We start from the raw sequence: 21,507 nt of genomic DNA on the forward strand, positions 1-21,507 counted from the left end.
TAAAAGCGGCCATGCACTTTACGAATCCCAGATTCCTACATAAGGGAACAATCCAGTGCCTTCGGATGTCTCGATAGGCGGGGCAAAGAAAGAGGATGTGAAGTTCCGTTTCATCCGAGATTCTACATGCTGGGCAGGTACTGCCTGCGTCGTCACTCCATTTGGATATGAATGTTCTGATAGGGAGGGAGCCGTGTCTCCACTGTAGGTATAATTTCCTAAGTAGAGAAGGATATACTTTATCCAAAATCGGTTCCAAGTTATAATTGGCCTTGAAGGACATGAAAGAGACTGTCAGAGTCCCAAGGTTTTGTTGATTGAGTAGCAGGGATAATTTGCTATCACGGTATAACTTGGCTAGCTCCTTTTTGGAGGTGAGTTGACATGTACTCAGGGGATCGGACCACATTTTAGAAAGACTCAGACCCTCCAGTTCCAATTTGATAAAATTGAGCCATTTGATTTTTCCAGCGCCCGGGATTGCAAGCACCTCCTGAAGTCCTTGTCTGTAGCTGGCCAGTTCTGGAGTTGTCCATAATCTACGCCAGAAGGCCAGCGGGCGGAAGGCCAGATCTTCATCTAGCGGGCATAAGCCTAGATCCATCCTGAGGGGAACAAGTGGAGTGCTCGGTGGTAGTCCAGCAAGATTTCGGATGAATTTGTCTTCCACTTTCAAGAGGGCTGATGTTCCAACGTGGCCCCAAAGTTCAGACCCATAAATAACAGCACCCTTGGCCTGGGATTTGTAGATCTGCATTGGAGGGCCAATAGGCCTGATTGTGGATTTGTTGTTTGCCATAAGCTTCATAATGCCCCCCGAATGTTGGGTCAGTTTGAGTGCTGCCTTCTCCAAGTGCGTAGTCCAGGTAAGTTTGTCATCTAAAGTGATGCCCAGATATTCAAAGGTTTTCACTCTCTCAAGCCTGGTGTGTGCAATGCTGGGGCTAAAATGGAATTTCTGTGGGGGATTGAGGACCATGAATTTTGTTTTGATGGCATTAATTTCCAATCCATGGGCCTCACAGAAGTCCACGAAGCCATTGAGGATGCGCTGGATGCCCGTTGCCGACTTTGATAACAACAGAGTGTCGTCGGCAAACATGATGGCTGGCACCCTGACAGCGGCTAGTTTCGGGGCATCGGAATTGGGAACCCCCTCTAAGTGGGAGATAACCCCGTTGACATAGAGGCAAAACAGGGTCGGTGCGAGCACACAACCCTGTCTTACCCCCCTGCCAACGGGGAACCTCTCGGACAGCGCACCCATCCTACCACATCTCACCTGGGCGAAATTAGTGCTATGGAGACGGATTGGGATTTTCAGCAGGCCTTCAGGAACCCCCAGTTTGGCAAGGACCTTCCACAGCTTATTCCGAGGGACCAGGTCGAACGCTGCCCTCCGGTCCACGAATACAGTGTAGAGGCTGCCACCCTCCAACTGCACCGTTTTCCAATAGATGAGGACAAGTCGAAAGACCTGGTCGATGGTGGAGACCTTCTCCCTGAAACCCGCTTGAAAAGGGCTCAGGATGTTGAAATCCCTGATCCACTCGTGGAGGCGATTTAGCAGCAGCTTTGCAAAAAGTTTTTGGGACACGTCGATCAGACTTATTGGCCTGTAATTGGCCGGGAGCAGAGGAGACCCTTTCTTAAAGATTGGACTATTTCAGCCCCCGGCCAAGTCGAAGGGATTGGCATGCCGTTCAGAATAGAATTAAATAACACCCTGAGATAGGGAGCCCATATCTTTGGTTCATGTTTGTAAAGGTCGCCTGGAAGCCTGTCCAGGCCCGGCGCCTTGCCAGCAGCCAGGGACGTGATTGCCATGGTGATTTCCTCTATACTAAATCCGTCCATGTCAATTACACTGTTGTTAGGAGAGTAAGGCACCTCAACGGGGTAGTTCGTCACCTGATCACTGCTGTGTGGTTCATACAGGTTTTTGAAGTGTTCTTTCCAGACAGAGGGTGCTATATTGGCCTCTACCGCTACAAGTGGATCAGCTGAACCGTGCCTGACGATCTGCCAGAAAGTCCGTGCATCTCGACATGCAAGGGCAACTGTCATTTTAGACCAATTCACCTCGTCCCAATCTATTTTGGCAACACGAAGGGCTGATTTATAGGCTGATCGTTTCTCCCTGATTACACTTGAAGTGTCTCGCGCTTTAAGTGATTTTAATAGTGCAGCTTTTGGTGCGCCACAGGAGGCATTGTACCAGGTAGCTCTTTTCTGCTTGAGCTTATGAGGCCTGGCCACTGGGTTCAGCACCTCTGCGAGGTTAGTGCATAACTCGGAGTGAATGTTACCAAGTTCGATCATTTGTGCCAGCTTGTGTGGAGGGGGATTGGCTACCCCAGGATTACCTATAGAATCAAATTCAGATTCGCTAACTGAGTGGTACATGCAGTGCTCTACCTTTTCCAAGGCGGGAACGACTAATGCGTAAAGTCTCCCAATGTTACTTTGATTTTCCAGCAGTTTGGCCCATTTGATTTTGCGCCTATTGCTGGATAGTGCAAGGTCTGTCTGTGGTGCAGGATTACCGTCAACCTTATCTATTTGTTGGCCATGGATCTCAAATTTTAATGAGAGCAAGTTGTGATCGCTATCGAGTCTGGGAATTACGCCAACATCTTTCACTTTCCCCCAGTCCCTAGTTGAAACCATTATGTAGTCAATTCGTGACTCGTAACCCAGTCTATTAAAAGTATTTTTAGGCGGGATGTCACCTTTAATCCGACCATTACAAGCCCTCAACGAGTGACTAAGCGTGAGGGACATTATTTGGATAGCAAGTGGGGAGCAAACCCTGATCGGTGAGTCTGTCGGGGTAGGGATGTTCCACAATTCATCCTCCTCAGTAGATATACCCACCAGATGGTCAGGGAGCGGTTCATACTGCTGATTGAAGTCACCACCTACAATTAATGGGGAGCAGAGATTAAGTGTGTCGAGGAACTGCGCTAAGTCCTCAACTGGTCCTGAAGTCGCTGCAACCCCAACTGGTCTTGAGTATATATTGATTAGTGTGACTTTTCCTCCACCTGGCCAGTCGAGGGAGACACACTGGAAGTCCAAAGAATTGGTTTCCAAGTGTGTGGCCCTACATCCCAAGTGGGACCCAACCCAGGTCGAGAGTCCTCCTGATGGTCGGCCCTTTCCTCCCCATTTTGCTTCGATGTCAAAAGTAGCAAAACCCGGCCGAGAATATTTTTCTCTTGCCCATGTCTCTTGGAAGAGACATACATCGTACCCTTCAATGAGATCCCCCCAATCAGGCGTATCTACTTTGTTGGCTAGCCCTGCGACATTCCAGGAGAGAATGGAAATTACTCCCGGAGCCTCTGATCTGCTTTTAGTGGCTGGTAGCTGAGAACGATCATGTACCAAGAGTTTACAATATTGTTCGGGTGGGGGAACGTCCAGTAAAACTCTGTTCAGTTTCGGGCTAGGCAATATGGGGGGGCTATCTTTATCAATTGTATGGGTTTCAGTTTTTAATTGCTTTGGTGGGCTAGTGTCACGCCTACCTGGCCCTACTCTAGATGTGTGAGCCTTCGCCTAGTTTGGTGTTGGAGGAAGGGTTAAACCACCTGTATGTACATTTGAAGCAGTGGGAGTTAATAGTTGGCCCATTAAATGTGACTGAGAGCTTGGTGGAATGGGTATTGAGGGCCCAATGATTGGCAAGTGTGGACGTCAATCCACCTCATCAAGGCACCCATATCTATTGGAAATCGGTACTCCATTCCAACAACCCGGAGCATCTGCCCAGTAGTTACTTTGTTCTCCCCATGTGCAGTTCCTGTCCGGGATCCTTCTCCAGTTCCCCCCATGGGTTGAGTGGGACCGGGGTGGGTAAAAGAAAGTGAGGGGTCTAGCTACTATAGTTGAGTTTGAACTATGGTTGGTCCAGGAGTAGATGGCGTGTGCGGTATTTGGATCCTCGAAGGAAACAATCACGCAATCGCCACTAGTTGACTTTTGCGTGGTGCCTACCCAGGGTACCCTACGCACCATAAGGATTTTACTCCTTAGGTGGTTGGGTATTGGCTTATTGACGTCGAACCAGTGGATCACCTTGTTCTTTAGGGAGGCAAAGTTTTCCTGCTGGTTGTACGTCAATTCTGTAACTCCTGTTAACACTACAACATAGGAACTAACCTCAGGGGGAAGATCTACGTAACCCCTTGAGCGTATGTAACTAGTACTAGCTCTCTGAGATGTGAGATGGTTAGGGCTCTGGCCGTATTCCCTCGGATTTTGCTGACCTGTCGAAGATGGTACCCTTTGGTCAGGTGTAACTGATGGGATTGGCGGAGGATTTGCAACCGCCGATTGAGTGGTAGTCATCTTTACCCTATTTGGAGGAATATTGGTGTTAACCTTGCTCCGAGGTTTTGGAATTGGTTTGGCCTTAAGAGTAGCAGTGGTACTGGTAGAAAAAGGTACAGAGGGGGAGGGAGGTAAGGTGGCATTGGGGAGTCCCAAGGACTTAACCTTCGTAGGCGCCAGCGAGTTGACAACAGCTGGGATTACAGGGACAGGTGGTGCTGCAAGAGGCGGAGTTCCCCGCAGGCAGGTTATTTTGTTGTTCTGCACAGTAATGGTTGCCAAATTTAAAATACTTTTTTCAATTTCCAGGAGCTGTGTTTCTATATGGGTAAATCTCACTTCCAGGGGGGAGAGAAGTTTTTTAAGTGTTTCCCAAACGATGGTCAGAAACTCAACGTCCTTTCCTTTGATGGTGCAGAGCGGAGCTCCGGTGGTGTCACTTTCTATTATAAGATCGTTATTTTCTTGAATGACTACAGAATGTGGGGGAATATTTTCTGGGCTCGTTTCCGAGGGAGAGATGGTGGTCATTGGGGAGGGAACTGGGGGAACCTGTGATGGTGCCTTGGTTAGTAGCTGGGCCTTAGCTATTTTGGCCTTTTTCCTTGAGTATGCCGAGGTGTTTTTACGCTTCCTTTTGTTGTGTAGTCCATTTTGTGGCATGGGGGAATTGCCACCTTTTGGTAGCGTGGCATAATTGATTACCGCTTTTGGGGATAGACCCCCCTCTGCTCCCTTCTTTTGTTCATCAATTTTATCTGGATGGACTTGTGGAGAAAGGGTGGATTTTGGCGTGGATCCCCTCTGTAGTAAGGGTGTACTAACCGTTTGCGGTTGGTGGATGTCGACTTGTGTAACGATCAGGGTAGGAGCAGTGCCTTGTGGGCGCTCCGGTGTTTTGGCCCATGCAATGGGCCCGAGGGAGGATTTTTTAGCAGCAGTTAGCTCTACAGACAGTCTTCTAGCGGCTTCTAGTTCTATGGAGACCCTGTGTTGCATTTTAGTTATCTCATTGTCGATTGCAGTGTGGGTCCTAGTAATAAAATCGTCCAAAGTGCCATTTTTCAATTTAGATTTAGCAGCTCTGTCTCTAAACTCGCGAGTTGCCATGGTAGGAGCAAAAAAGGGGATCCTCACGAGAGGTAGGTGTGGAGAAGAGCGGAGGGATCAAATGGTGTGGCCCAGTCCAGTCTCTACCTGCCTCTAACGGCCTAAAACGGCCCGCTCTTTGCCCGGTCTTCGCCCCGGTTTGCGTCCCGCGGTCCGCGGGGAAGGCGGGGTTAAGTAGGGAGTGCTGGGGGCGGGAAGAGACACCAGCTGCGCTGTGGTCTTCAATGCGCTGTGGATGCTGGGTCTCGCAGTCCCGTCCCGGTCCCCGCAGGCGGAAATCCCTCGTCGATTGCTCCAGGAGCGGAGCACCTCCGGTGGCAGCAGACAGCAAAACAGGCAAGTGGCAGGCAGCTGACGGCTAAGCAAACGGCACCCGGTGAGCAGGGTCCGCGAGCCGCTTTATGCCTGCGGGAGTGCTGGGGGCGGGAAGAGACACCAGCTGCGCTGTGGTCTTCAATGCGCTGTGGATGCTGGGTCTCGCAGTCCCGTCCCGGTCCCCGCAGGCGGAAATCCCTCGTCGATTGCTCCAGGAGCGGAGCACCTCCGGTGGCAGCAGACGGCAAAACAGGCAAGTGGCAGGCAGCTGACGGCTAAGCAAATGGCACCCGGTGAGCAGGGTCCGCGAGCCGCTTTATGCCTGCGGGAGTGCTGGGTGCGGGAAGAGACACCAGCTGCGCTGTGGTCTTCAATGCGCTGTGGATGCTGGGTCTCGCAGTCCCGTCCCGGTCCCCGCAGGCGGAAATCCCTCGTCGATTGCTCCAGGAGCGGAGCACCTCCGGTGGCAGCAGACGGCAAAACAGGCAAGTGGCAGGCAGCTGACGGCTAAGCAAACGGCAATACATGAATGCCAGGGGCAAAACTGGCATTTGAGCCCTCTTTTTGCACTGTAGTGGCACTTTGGTATTGCCTAAAGGACCGCAAAAGCTTCTCAAAAGGCAATTACTCCGAGGGTCCATCTATATATGATCTAAATTCAAATTGTATCATGCAACAAGGATACTGAGATTGTCTTTTGATGGGCTTTTAGCAATTCACTACGCATGCAACACCAAAGCAGGCGGTCATTCACTCTTACCGGAAAGCCTAAAGTTAGAGTGGCCAACCATATACCCTTAACTTACAAGAAATCCACCTTCCGTTTTAAAAGGACCTTTAGGACCAGACTGTTTTCGGTTAATGTTCAGTTTGTCCTTCTCTATATTTCCATAGTTTTAAGACGTCAAGCAATTTTTAGTACCTAGACGCTTTGAGAGGTAATTGCAAGCTTTAGAAATTCTAAATCAAATTATACGTTCGTACATTGTGATAGCTATGGTATATAGAGAAAGGTGACTTAGCAATCTTTGCACGTTGAATTTATAGCAAAACTGATTTTTGGGTGCATATGCTTGACATGTGCCTCTTTATCACAGGTTAGCATATTATTGAACACAATGGTGGTATTGGACAGCTATTGGAGGTGTAAGTGCATATTAGAGGGGGGGCGCCGCGGCTAGGGCGACTGTTTCCGGAATCTGGGGATCACGGTTTGATCCCTGGCACCGGCGGCAGATTAGCCCAGCACCATGTGACTCTGGGCAATAGCTTGCTTAATCTTCCCGACGGCCCCCAGCGCCTAGAGACCCCTACGGGTGATTGTGCGCTTTACAAATGTGGATAATTATTATTAATCAGGTTTGCAATGTATTTTCAGTTGCAATGGGGAAATGCACAGTATGCAATCTGTATGTGTGGTGCTCACAGTCTGAGGGTGTTCACAGTATCTGTATAGAACATGACAGGAATGGACTGCACATGCAGTGTGCGTACATACGATATATGGACATACCAACTAGAGGAAGGCACGCCAGAAACTTAGCGGGAAGAGGCGAGCCAACGGTCCAGCTTGGCTTTAAGAGCCAAAGTACATCCCAAGCCAACAAACAGTAGTATTATTGACTGTCCTCTTTAAGGACGAGATAAACTACATGGCCAATGCAGCAAGCTTGGAGATAAGTGGGCAGATGAGGGAGAATGGGCTTCAGAAGGCAAAGAAGCGTGCATCAGTCCACACACACCAACCCCAGCAATGTTGCTAAGGGTAGGAACCAGAGGCGCGGGGCCAAAGGGCGAGTCAGTCTCCACTATCTAATGAATACACAAAAGTGGGCTGCCTCTTGAATCAATTCCTATGTGTATCTACAGAGTTCTGTAGAGATGAACTACCAGTGGGGGCATCTCATAAAAAGTTACGGACTGGCCTCACACACCCCCCGGTGTCATGCTTCATCATCTGCTAAAAACTTGGTTTGATAGAGGGCGGGCATACACCTCGAGACAGAGATGCACTTCTAAATCTAAGTGATGGCCATGGGGGAGGGTTAAGTGATTTAAAAACCATTACATTAGTCCATGTACTATGTTTATTCAAATGGTAAATGTATGGTGGTTAAAAACGAAGTGGACGGTGGTGTGGGATATTATTCTCCCTTCACCGTATTAAATGCGGTCGACATGTTTCTGCTGAGGTGTCCCCGAAGGGTATGTAGCATTCTTCAGGACCTAAAAAAAGAGGGGGTGGAAGTGGGTGTATACCCTCTGTGCCCACTTCCTTTTAACCAGTGAAAATGGAAGGAAAATCCTGTCGCTAAATCAGGGGAGGGGTTTGTGGTTAAAAACACTGTGTAAATAGATATTTCCCTCTTAGTGTAGTACCACTAAGGGTAGCTCTGTAGAGAAAGGAAAACAAAAACAAAGCCTACAAACCAAACTGTGTGAGTATGTAAACAAATAGTTTATAAACATGATCCATCCCGCGTCATACCTATAGCGCGCGTGGTGGTGTGAAGTGGTCTTTATGAGACACGTGCCAGGTGCAACATGAAGTCTTAACGTTAAAAAATGGTTGTAAGCCAACTCTTACCCTGTATTCCTACCCTAAACGCTCCATGGGAGGGCTGAGGTGGAAGGACCTACTTAGACTTTCTGTAGGGAAAAAAAACATAACAAAATCACTACTGGTAGCTAAGGGTGAGTCACCAATATGCAGAAAGAACCAGGACAAAAGGTCCCTAGTTAGAGCAAACATAACAAGGTGAAATCCAGAACTAATGGACCACCTATTCATTCAAGTTCACACCTTCATTCCTTCAGGCATACTCTTACTGTCTAGTTTCAGTGCTTACAGCTTCTCCCCGCTGATGGTGAATGGTGAGAATCAGAGGGTTTTTATACTAAAGAGCAGTGACTCATTAGTGAACTAATCAGAGTTAATTGGGCCCGTTAAGTGTGTTTCCTATGTCCCTCTAAGGAGCTGCCTGACCACCTGATGGGAGGCGTGAATGTAAATCGCCCCACCTCATTGGTCAAAACCTGCCTCCAACACTACCTTAGTATTCATTGGGCCCGTTGAGTGAGTTTCCTGTGTCCCTTTACGGGGGTGCCTGACCGCCTGGTGGGAGGCGTGACTGTAATTGCCCCACCTTATTGGTCAAAACATGACTCCAACACTACCCTGGCCGTTTAGAAAGTTACAAATGGGCTCAAAGGTTTGTTTTCTGTGTCCCTCTTTGTGCGAGCCTAGCTGCCTGGTGGAGGGTGTGTATATTGGGATTATGGGCCATTGGTACCTCACTTGTTATATGTGTGATGTGTACACTAATGATAGTCAGAGGTGGTAATTACTATAGCTGGTGTCTGTGTTTGATAACATGGGATACACGCACCAATGTGTTCCCCATGCCAGCTTGATCTGTTTAATCTTCTCTTGCAAAAAAAACAAAGGCCCCACTGTTAGTGAACCACTTAAAATAATGTAGACCAGGAGGGTAGCAATAGAAAACAGTCCCTGCTCTATTAGGCCAGCTTTCTTGGAGTTGGTTGTTGACTAAAGAAGGTGTATATGGTTAATTCTATATATTTTCTATTTCGCAAGTTGCAGCCATGGTATATCATCATTTAAGCCTTTATCATCGCTGCGAAGTCTGTATACCCAGCGCTGTTCTCGGACGTGGAGTTGTCTAGAGATATCGGTCTTTTGTTTATTCATAACCTCAAGCACCACCCATCTGAGGTCCAGGTCGTGGTGGCCTTTCTCTGTGAAATGTTTAGTCAGTTTGGTGTTGGTCTTCCTGCACCTGATCGAGCAAAGAGTCTTCTGGCCTTACTAGTTCAAGTATTATTCATCTATCCTCCTCTGGAAAACCTGAAGTGGTTGCGAATCTTACACTTGAGACACCAGATAATGTAAAAAATGGCTGCGTACAAGTAGAGAGTGATGAAATATCAGTTATTGATACGGAAGGTATCTTGTTACCCCCTTTCAACAGAGTTTGTGTATCCAAGAAACTGGCCATTCTAGCGTTATCACCACAGATTCAGGAGCCTCCCCAAATATCCAAAAATGTTAAAACAAAGAAAATTAAATCATTGGGCAAGGATTGTCCAGCTAACATCAAATTAAAAGACCGTGCAAAAAACATAAATAACAAGGGCACAAGTAAAGGCTCAGTTAGTGCCGATAGGGGAGGAATTATGAAAGCAATCGTCGACTTGACCACTTTTGTCAAGGACACCATTAACATCTTGGGAAATAGACTCGATTTAATCGAGTCAAGTCTGGCTTCAATTATAGGACATTCAAAAGAGGTTAGATCTCAGAATCCCAAACCATGTAGTAATAGGGCATCAGCTATAGATCATAATTACCCCTCACTTGATTTTATGCATGGCAAGTAAATAACTAGTGCAGAAAAGGCAGTTAACCATGAGGGACTGACGCCATACGAGTGTTAAAATGTATAGGAACCTACAAGGGTCACAGCGAGAGGAAGTATAAACGACCAAATTTATATAAATAGTAAAAAGCAGCCTCCAATAGATAATTGCACTAGACCAGCTAGTAGAACGATATATAATCATATGGCCGGGATGCCTGTCACCCCCTCCCAACACAATCCCCAAGGATGGGAAGACGGACACAGTTCTGAACTTTTGGAAGGCGGGAGGGAGTTACCCTCCCGGCCGTATTTATTAAAATATGAAACAAAATTAAAACATTAAAATAACCGTTTCATATCATGTACAATTTTCATTTATTACATTACGATGAAGACACGTTCATTGGCTAACCTTAACAAATCTCTAGTACAAAGGTTTTCCTAGCAGAGTCTAACATCCTGCAAATGCATACTTTCTAAATTAAAATTGTACATCCTAGCATTACGGGCCAACGGCAAGGTCGCAACCGGTGTCAGATCCCTACTACCAGAACTCCCCCCTCACGGTGTGAGGGCGGGCGCGCAGAGGACTGTACCTCTGTGCCAACTCCAATTTCCCTTGTCTTTGCGGGGGCCCCCTATTTAACTCAACGCCATCTTAATGGTCGTCCGAGGACTCGTGTGAGGTGTCTAGAAGGTAGCGTGGACCCCCCTCCCACCCCACACTGTTTATCACATCCGCCGTCGCGGATATCCGGGCCCCGGGAAATTCGTAGGAGGGGCATCTAGCCGCCTCCTCCCCTGGAAGGGGCCTATGACCGCCTTCCCTTAGGCGACCCCATACTTAGTGGGTGCCGCCTCCCCGTGTGAGGGGCCAATGGCCGCCTCCCCCCGGGCGCTCCCATCCATAATGGGTGGCGCCCCCCCTCTAGGGACCTTGAAATTACTGCTCACCGATCATGACCTTACCGCCACAGGCCGGATAGTTGACCGGCTATCCGGCCCCCCCACAAACTCCTATTAAAGGTCATGCTTTCACAAACCCCTTAACCATGCTATGAAGTCTCCTATGAGTAAGACATTCCCCTCCCGGGACAAATGGACCCCATCCTCGAGATACATGTGATCCCCCCGAATACATCCATGCGGAATACAGTGCAACTGCGCCGAGCGAAACAACCTACCAAGTTTGTTATTGACCTTCTTTACTGAATGGTTCAGTGCTGACACAGAGAGGCCCCCCTGCCACACCTTCCTGGGAATCATGTGGGACCATGCTATCGTGCACCCCTTCTCGCCAGCCAGCTAACAGTAGACAGAACTCGCTCGAGTAGTACTCGCCGACCGAGTGTCACCAAGTCATTGCCTCCCAGGTGTACTATGATTACAGACGGCGGTGACCTTGTCCGCCCTAACAGTTCCTCAACAAAACATTGAAACTGGTCAATACAGAGCCCGCCCCTTCCGTGGAAGGTCACCCTGTACCCGTATTCCCCAGCTGCGTGAATCACGTCACCTGCTTTGAATACGTCCCCGGCCCGCCTCACGTATGAGTGGCCCACGACCCACACCACTCTTTCCTCAGCCGGTGATCTCTGACCGCTGGTCCCCAGGTACCTGGTCGACTGCACAGTCCGCCCCGCATAGCATGCTCGCGAAACTGTAAACCAAACCGAAGACAAGAAGCGTGAGTGCATGACATTGGCTTCACAACATGTGCAACCGCACATACCTTTTATAACAGTTCGAGGACCATCGTCCCAGTTGTTTCACCTGCTCAACACTCTGACCCCTGGCTGTAGCCTCTGTAGCAGCCCCTATCCTAAAGGAATGGGTCCCGAAATCGCCCGGGTCCAAGCCCGCCGCTGCGATTGCCATCGTTAGCACCCACTGAAACTGAAACCTTGTCAGTGGGGTGGCGTCGATGTGTCTCAGCAAGCTTCCCCCCCATGCATCCGCCCTTCGCGCCAAATATTCCTCAACGCACTTCACCGGGCACATGGGGGATCCTCGCATGCGCTGGACAACAATACTGTCTCCCATAGCACCCTGGTCGGTCTTGGACCTGGCTATTGTGACCACCATCGAATCACCCTTGATCAGAATGTGATCCCGACACAGACCTCCCTCTACATCTTTCTTATTTCTTGCCACCAGCTCGCTCACCCGCATAGCCCCATGGAACGCTAATGCGAAAGCGGCCTGGAACAGCACTGCCTCGAACTGGGAGGAACATGTCGTGGGGAGTATCGACATCAGCAGGGACAACCTTTCTAACCCAATCGGGCGCCTATCGTCTACTCTACGACCCTCAAGGCGTTGCCAACCACGAAGGGCCTTCTTTACCAAAAAGGACGATGTGGGGTCCTTGATGCCATGCACCTGCGCCATGAATGAAATGGCGGCCCGGTGCCTATTGGCCGTTGCCGCTGATCGGCCTGCACTGTGTAGTGCTACAAGAAACTTCAGGACATACTCCTCCTGACCCCAATTGACCCCCCCTGCCGGACCCAAAAATGCACAATAGGAACAAAACGCTCCTTCGTATGCCTTCCTTGTCCTGGGGGCTAGGCTTGCTGCCACGAGGTCTTGTAATCCGGGGCACCGAGTAGCCAGAGTGCTTCGGGAAATGGTGCCGCCGCTAGGTCCGTGGAAGGTAGATAACCCCTGAAACCCTGCATGTGTGAACGAGAGAGTGCATCAGCCGCCTGGTTCAGTACACCTGGCACATGCTTCGCCCTGAATTGTACGTTCAGTCTCATGCAAAGTAGTACAATTTCCTTCAGTAATCTCAATATCCACTTGCAGCGTGCTGCCTGATTATTTATACATTCAACAACAGTCATATTGTCGGACCAAAACACCACAGAGCGATCTCTGAACTCATGCCATCAGAGCCACAAAAATGGGGAACAACTCGAGAAACCCAATGTTACCTGTGAGACCGCTGGTGTGCCACCACGCCGGCCATGTTTGCGCCGACCATCGATTACCAAAGATGGTGCCAAATCCCACGCTCCCCGCCGAGTCGGTCCACAAACCCAGCTCGTCCGAGGACGCTGGCGGTTTGTTCCACACCACTCGACCGTTGAAATCCGCCAGAAATGCCAGCCATATGCGCATGTCCTGGCGAACCTCTGCAGACAGTCTCGTGCGATGGTGTCCTTTATTGAGACCAACCATGGCTTGTGCAATAGAGCGGGAAAAGGGGCGGGCCATTGGTATCACTCTGAGGGCAAAGTTAAGCTGACCCACTGCCTGTTGTAACTGATGGAGCGTGACTTTCTCCTTGCTAATGCACAATTCCAGGGAAGCCCTGAACTTCGCTACTTTCTCCACTGGCAAACGGAAACATCCCTCCACAGAATTGAGTTCAATTCCCAGAAACTCGAGTGAAGTAGATGGTCCAACCGTCTTACCTGGTGCCAATGGCACCCCGAACCCCTTCATGAGAGTGCAAAATTCCTGTAACGCCTGCGCACATTGTGTGTCGCCGGCTGCCCCCAAGAACAAAAAATCATCTTGGTAATGCATAACCTGGCTATGGCCAGAGGCTTTGGTAAATGCCCATTCCAGAAAACAGCTGAATTTCTCAAAATAAGCACAAGAGATGGAGCAACCCATTGGCATACATCTATCCATGTAGTAACGGCCCTGGAACACAAAGCCCAACAGACGCTGATCCCGTGGGTGTACCGGGAGCAACCGGAACGCTGACTCGATATCTGACTTCGCCATCAGTGCTCCGGGCCCCAGGCGATTCAACATGGCGACGGCATCATCGAAGGATGCGTACCGCACCGAACAAACTCCCGGGTCAATCGCATCGTTCACCGAAAGACCCCTCGGAGCTGACAAGTTATGGATCAGCCTAAATTCCCCCGGGTCCTTCTTGGGGACTACTCCCAACGGGGAACAGATTAAATTAGTTACTGGCGGGTGTCTAAATGGGCCAGCAACCCGGCCAAGGGCAACCTCCTTTGCAATCTTTCTCTCAACCACCGCTGGATTATGCAGAGCCGACAGTTGGTTTCTACAAAGTGATTCCCCTCGAAAATCCCCCTCCGGGATGTGGAAACCATATAAGAAGCCGTTCCTCAACACCCCAGCGGAGACATGATCAGGGTATTCGTTTAGCCAGGGGATCATTGCCATGATATCTACGGGGGTAGGTAGCGGTACACAAGGGTCCCCCTCAGACCTGTTTGGCCCCTCCTCTACCCCCCGTATCACCATTCTTGGCTCTGCACGAACTCTCGGGGTGTGAAGAGTTTCCGCAACCTGCACACTCATGCCTAAACTTACATGTCCATTGTGGCCTTGTGCACTTGCCCCTGTTAAAATTCCAACAGACCCCTTTCTTACCCCCATTCCCACTATTCCGTGGTTGTTGGTCGCCAGCGGGGCCCGCTCGAAAGGGCGCCACAGGCTGATGGCGGGAAGACCCCGACCCATTCCTGCCAAGCGAGGACGACTTTGTTGCACCCGGCAGGAGCTGCTTCTGCCAAGAGATCGAGTCGAGACAATCCCACGTCAGAGATGAATCGTACTCCTTGGCCTTACGAAATTTCGTATCGTAACCCATCCATTCGTCGCCCTCATATGTTTCATAAAAATCCATTATTCGTGCCTGATAGCAAGACAATTCGGACAAAACCTCGGGCTTACGTTCCCCAATAATTGCAGAAAACATCGCAAAGGCCTTGGCCCAATTTGAGATTGTCTCATCAACCCTGAATCCCGCCATTTTTGCTCGCCATACACTCGGGTGCCACAAATCCTTTTGTGTCTTAACATACTCCATCTCGCGATGGTCAGTTAGCAGGGAAAACATATTCACGTACTTATCAGCCCATATCAATTCTTTCGTGGCCAACGGGTATATGCTGGACCACCTTCTCCCGTCTTGAGGGCAAAGACCCCTCCCTTGCCATTGGCAATGCTTGCTTACCCGGCTCCATTGCTGTTCCCGCCGTTTTTTCGACACCAGCTGCCGGTCCTTCCGAGGTCACCTGTGGGGGGACAAGAGGGAGATTCGCCTTCGCGGCATCTCGTGACTGCCGCAACTGCTGCATTAGTAACTTGGCCTCTTCGGCCGTGTCTCCCGGAGTCGTAGCGCCCCCTGTCTTTCTGCCAAGCCATGCGGCTAACTGGGCGGCTAATTCGGGAGGCATGTCCTCCTCGCTGGCGGGCGTAACAACAACCGGAATCGGTTGACCCGCGTCTGGGATCGGTACCGGGGCCTCGACTGGGATGACCGGGCTTGCCGGGGGTAACTCGGGAACCGGGACCTCCTCCTCTGCCGTCCTATTCCTGACCCTTTTACCCCTCCCCGAGGGGACAACTCCCGGCAATGCCGGGCCTATAACTTTTTTCGGTTTACCCGTATTGTTCATCGCTGCCATCTGCTTTTTCATACTCGCCATATCCTTTATCAGCATGCGAAGCATCTGATCAGTCCCAGACTTCTTTCCCGCCTTCTTGCCAGGCATTGTTTAACTGATATTCGATCCCTGTTGCTCAACACGGTCCTGGCCCCTAAGGCTCGAAGTCCTGAAAGAGAAACACAAAAATTACAAGTTCTCAAAATTGCTCCTTGTTCCGTCGAGGGCTCACGTGCAGCGAGAGGGTGCAGCTTCCAAGCACAGGAACAAGAGGATGCTTCCTCGGATTGCTGCTCCTTTTATTCCTCTTCGGGAAGGCGTGTACCCTCCTCCGGTACGCCTACGGGGCGTGGCCAACGGTGTAGGTGTCTAGGACAACCCTTCTTGGGCGGGAAAAGGCGCGCCCCGGCTACGCCGCTTCGGGCATACCAGCCGTGACACGCCCCCCGCCCAAAATGGTTTCCCGGGGGGATCCGGGCCCCCTACCATACGTTCGGGGAGACCGAGTGGTCGCCCCTTTCCAGGATCACAGCAACTCTGTTGCCAGTCTGAATCTTCCACCTGCTGCAGCCCCGTATACGTTGATCCTAGCTAATGTACCATCTTCTCTTGAAGGTGACAGGGAACATTGGGTAATGCTGAGAAGTAAATCACTACATTATCTAGGAGTCAGGACTGGCATGACACAAGAGATGTTTAATGCTTTTAAAATGGTCAGACGTGTAAGTTGGATAGGCCCTAGCAAAAAGTCGCTCAGAGGGGACTGTATAGTTCTATCCTTAGGCTCCCCCATCTTAGTCAAAGAAATTCTGACCCGGCTAGGTCCTAGTAGACTTGCGCCAGAAGGGATAAATGTGTTGCCCTTGGGATTCTTCTATCGGCCAAACCTGATAGATAGCTATAATATAGCCATGCCGGGCAGCTTTCATAATCCTCAAAACAACCATATGAGGTATAACCTACATGTCACAAATCGGTTTGGGCCACTATATTCACTGGAGGACGTGGATTGACATACAACAGAAAATGTGGTCATGAAACCAGTAAACAGCCAAGGGTCTTCAGCTTCCCAAGGTGATGATGAAGGGGTACCTGCGGTAGAATTGATGGAAATAAATTATATGAATTTGTCTAAGGGTTCGATAGCAGTTGTACCGTCGCTGCTTCCATATGATAGCATGAAAACAATAAACTATCAAAGTTCATGTGAAATGGGTAACACTCTGTTAATAGGTACTCAAGTGCAGGGGTGTAACGCTCAAGTAATTAAACAAGAAGAACATGACTCGGCAATCATAGAGTCAAGGAAGGGCAAAGTTTGGGAGGGGAGAGCAAGGGGGATAGAGCTTCAAGCCAAGCACGAAGGGGGGGGAGGGGGCGGGTAAGAATAGTCTATTGGAACATTTCCGGGCTTCAAACCAAGGTTAATAGTACAATTTGGACTGATTTTATGAAGGATTTTGACATCTTATGACTTCAGGAGACCTGGCTGCTGGAAGAAATGCACGTTGATGGTTTTAAAACGTACCATGTCCCGGCATGTCGTTCAACTCACAGGAGGCATAAAGGGGGGATTTGTATGTATATTTCAAATTTACTATGGGTGTTACGGATAAAAATGTTAAAATCGACCAGTTATTATCATATTGTTGCTATTGACATCTCCTTACAGGTGGAATTGGTTGGTATTAATTTTTATAATAACATAGATAGGAGTAATGTCTCCGATGTGTTATCCGGCATGAATGAGGAAATTAAGAAGCTAAGTGATACATCGGGGAAGAATCGTATTTTAATATGGAGTGGGGACTTTAACACCAATGTATGTATGCAGCCTTCGTGCGGGTACGGGGATCCGGATGAAAAAGTTTCAGGTCAAATGCCCCACTCCATACATTCAACGGGGGTGAAAGTTTTAATGAAGTCATGGCAATGCACCATATGGGATTCGCCATTAGGATGTGTGTCCCAGCTATTGATCTTAGTCCCACATTTGTAGGCCGTGGTCATAGCACACTGATCGATTTCATCATTCTCCCTAACCGATATGCGACATGGGTGGAGGAGTTTATCACCCACTCAATAGGGATCAGTGACCATTTTCCTTTAAGCATTAAAATGTTATTGCCTGAAAAAAGTTACGGTTCTGTGGTACAGAGTTTAGCCTGGACCCAAGGCTGTGCGCTGGGGCGACAGAACGGGTACTCAATACGTTGGGCCAAGAGCGACCCTGAGGTCATGAGCTCTAAAATAATGCTAGAGGCAAGAATCCCTATAACCAAGTGTTTACAAGAAGAGATCTTTCCAAGTGAGTTACTGGGTGCTTTTTCTCAAATTACAGGGAAAATGCAATTTTTTTTAAAACATCCCGGTAGGAATCAAACATTTAAAAAAATGGTTGGTTTGATTCTCATTGCACTAAATCCTATTCCCTTTTAAAAGCTGCCCTACATAAACCAGTAAAGGATTACCAGGAAATCAGGGGGCTAAGGAAGGCTAATACCGTAGCTAGACATAAGCGAAAGAAGGATATCAAGGAACAAGCATGGATACATTTGTATGAAGCATCTTTACGGCGGGATTGTTCCCTTTTTTGGGAGGCAGGGAAGGCCCCTTTTTTCTCGACAGGTGGGGAAGCAAGGATCGAGGTGGCAATAAGCGAAGATTCTTGGGTTGAGTTTTTCTCCTCTGTCTACGGATCTGGGTGGAGCGCCACTGATGCAGTCAACAAACAAGTAATACATAATGAACATAAACAATTTTCTCCAATAGATATCAAATTTACGCATGGGGAAGTACGAGCGGCCATAAGAAAGAGCAAATAAGGGAAGGCTTCAGGCCCGGACGGAGCTCCGATCGACCTGTACAAACATAAGATCGAGTTATGGGCCCCTCTATTAACACGTGTATTGGAGGCCAATTGTGAAAGGGGTTTTATTGAAACTTGGTCAGAGTCCCTAATCATTCCCATCTTTAAAAAAGGAGATCAGGATAATCTAGCATGTTACAGACCTATCTCCTTGCTCGACTCCCTCATGAAAGTGGCAGGTAGAGTCATATTGATTAGAATGCAGCAATGGGCGGAACAGAAGTGTGGCTCAGGGGTTAGAGGCGGCAGACCCGGAATCTGAGATCGGCCCTGGACCAGGGTTCAATTCCCCGCCTCGGCGGGTCTTGGGCTCAAAATTCCACGGACTCGATAATTCTCGCTCCGGTGCCTTCTCGACTCACGGGTTCACACTCTGCAACTCTGGGCAATAGCTTGCTTAATCTCCACAACGGCCCCTCGCGGCGGGATGCTTGGCTTTCACCTTGTGGATACCCTGCCGGGGTTATCTCACAGGGGAATACCAGGACGGGTTCCCTAAGCAAGCGCCGGGAAACCCACTGCGGGTAGCTGTGCGCTATATAAGCTCAACTACATTTACATTTACAAGACAATAAGGTACTAAGCCTGGCTCAATATGGTTTCCGGAAGGGGAGGGGTACTGTTGAGCAGGCCCTAAATTTTACCATGCTACACGGAAAATATACGCAGGCCAGGCAAGGCAACTTATTTGCGGTCTTTGTCGACCTTTCTGCGGCATTTGACTGCGTAAACCATAATAGATTATGGCAGATCCTAGAAGGTCTAAAAGTTGAACCTCCCCTTATATCTTTTTGTGACAATTATATGCAGGGGCTACTGCCAAGGTGAGGTTTGGACTAAAAGGGGAATGTACAAAGCCTTTTTAAGTAAAAAAAGATGTAAGACAAGGCTGCGTACTTGCCCCATTCCTCTTCAGTCTATAAACCAATGAACTGGAGGAGGCTTTGGTGGCTTGTGTGAGAGACTCGCCGATAGTCAATAACAACAACATCGTCTCACTTTTATATGCAGACGATGCAGTTTTAATGGCCAGAATACTGCTTGGTCTTCAAAAGGCCCTTAGCACCTACATCGACTTTATGGCTAATAGGGGTTTGAGGCTCAATGTTAAGAAAACATTTGCCATGGCCTGCGGTAAGGGTAAGAACAGGTCTTGTACCCTTGAAGCTGAGGAAGATAGGATTGAATTTACAAAAACATTCTCCCATCTCGGGATCTTATTGGAGGACTCAGGTTCTTGGGGACCAGCAATAAAGAATAGGGCCTTAATATTTAAGAGGTCGACAGCGGCAGTGATGAGTTTCGCCAACAAAATGGGCAAGAGGCCACCGGAAATTTTATGGAAAATGTACCAGGCAAAGTGCATTAGTTTGGCTATATATGGAGCAGGGGTTTGGGGACTCCACGATGTTTTACCAATTCAAGTAGTAGAGAATGCTTTTTTAAGATTTATTTTAGCCGTTCCACAAAGTGCACCCGATTTTAATTGTCATAGTGAATTGGGGATCGGCTATATTACAGATGTTATAAAAATAAAACCAATGCTATTATGGCATAAAGTTTGGACGTCACCAGATTTAGGATTCAACCTGGAAATAATGAAAGATTCCATTGGTCTGGATCAGGCGAGAAAGATTCTATGGTTGAATTACATCCGTAATCTCTCAAATGATTTGGGTAGGCCAGAATGATTTAGCAACCCCGATTCTCTATTTATTGTTTCTAGAAAAGATCTTAAAGCACTGTGTTTGAACCATTTCTAATCGATACGATTGGTGCTGGAGCTAAGTAAAAAAACAGTGATGAAACACCAACTTACTATGGTTTCTACTAACATCCAGCCCTATCTAGTGTGGTGTTTACGGGGTTATGACAGGTATATATTGACAAGGTTTAGATTTTATTGTTTTTTTCACCTGGTCACATTCCCGAACACCAATGATTGGTCCAGAACACTTATTAAATGCCTGTGTGATAATATAGCAAATCAATCTTTATTACACGTGATCTTCTTCTGTAAATTTTATGCGATTGAACGGGTCAGATGGATAAAGCCCTTTTTAAAGCAGGGTCTATGGCGGCAATGCCGATCATCTCTTTTATTTTTGCAACTATTGAACGATGAGTATTGTGTGGGAATCATGCTGGGTTTTTTCAAAAGTATTTTGAGTTAAAGAAAATGTATTAGCTGTTCTTAAATCTAAGTATGTTTGTATATCTGTAATGAATTGCTGCTTTTATGGTTTTATCAATTTGTGTAATCGAATAAAGCATTTTCTAAGTCTAAGATTCAAGGGGTAGCCCACTTTTGTGTATTCAAAAGAAGCGTGCATGACATAGCTGATCCCTCGGAGCACTAACATGTGCTGACATTTTTCAGGTGCCTGTTTCAATGCTGCACTTACAAAGCCTTGGCGTCTGCTATCTCTGCACCTGAAGATTGAGGATTACAGCTATGATTTTTCTTTGGGTTTTCTTGAGTGCTATAAACCACTCCCTAAGTGGCTTCAAAGCGTTAAGGGGGGCCACAGTAGGTGAGATGAGAAGCGGCATGGGTACACGTAAGAGGGACTTATGTACATTGTGGTCTATCTGGTATGATGAGGAAAAGTTGACAAAGCCTTTGTTATGTGAAGTCTGAAGCCCGGGTGGAGTGGGCTGACCGGCCTTAGGTATCTGACTGGTGGGACTAGAGAAAGCCAGAAAGGCAGTACTTGCCATACAAGTCGTCTATCCAAATGCCACAGTGAACAGGCAAATCACTGATTTGCCATGCCCCTGAGCAATGTTTTTGGTCCTTATTTTCTGAGTGACACTTTATCACATGAGACACAGACGCTGCAGGTGAATACGCTCACTTGAGAGGGGGTTGATATGTTTTGCATATGTAAATTGCGTAGGATAAAGTGAAACACAGTGAGCTACATCTTAGTTTTCAGCACTGCAAGGCGACCACTGATCTCCAGAATAGCGGTCTGGAGGGTAGTGCTGATTCCCAAAGTGCCTCCTCCCAGGTTCACAACTGTAAGTACCTGGTTTGATGCAGGAAGAAGGTTTAGCTTATTTTAAAACGCTTACAACGTCAGCCTTTAATGTTACAGAAGTCTTA

General features: G+C 48.3%; 1 protein-coding gene across 1 annotated transcript in view; it reads right to left on the reverse strand.

Annotated features, from left to right (window-relative positions):
• FRMPD4 (FERM and PDZ domain containing 4) overlaps positions 1-21,507 on the reverse strand; it is a 1,562,866-nt gene that overhangs the window by 171,506 nt on the left and 1,369,853 nt on the right. The window lies entirely within an intron of this gene.

The sequence above is a fragment of the Lissotriton vulgaris genome, chromosome 8 (assembly GCF_964263255.1).
Source record: "Lissotriton vulgaris chromosome 8, aLisVul1.2, whole genome shotgun sequence".
Taxonomy (NCBI): Eukaryota; Metazoa; Chordata; class Amphibia; order Caudata; family Salamandridae; genus Lissotriton; species Lissotriton vulgaris.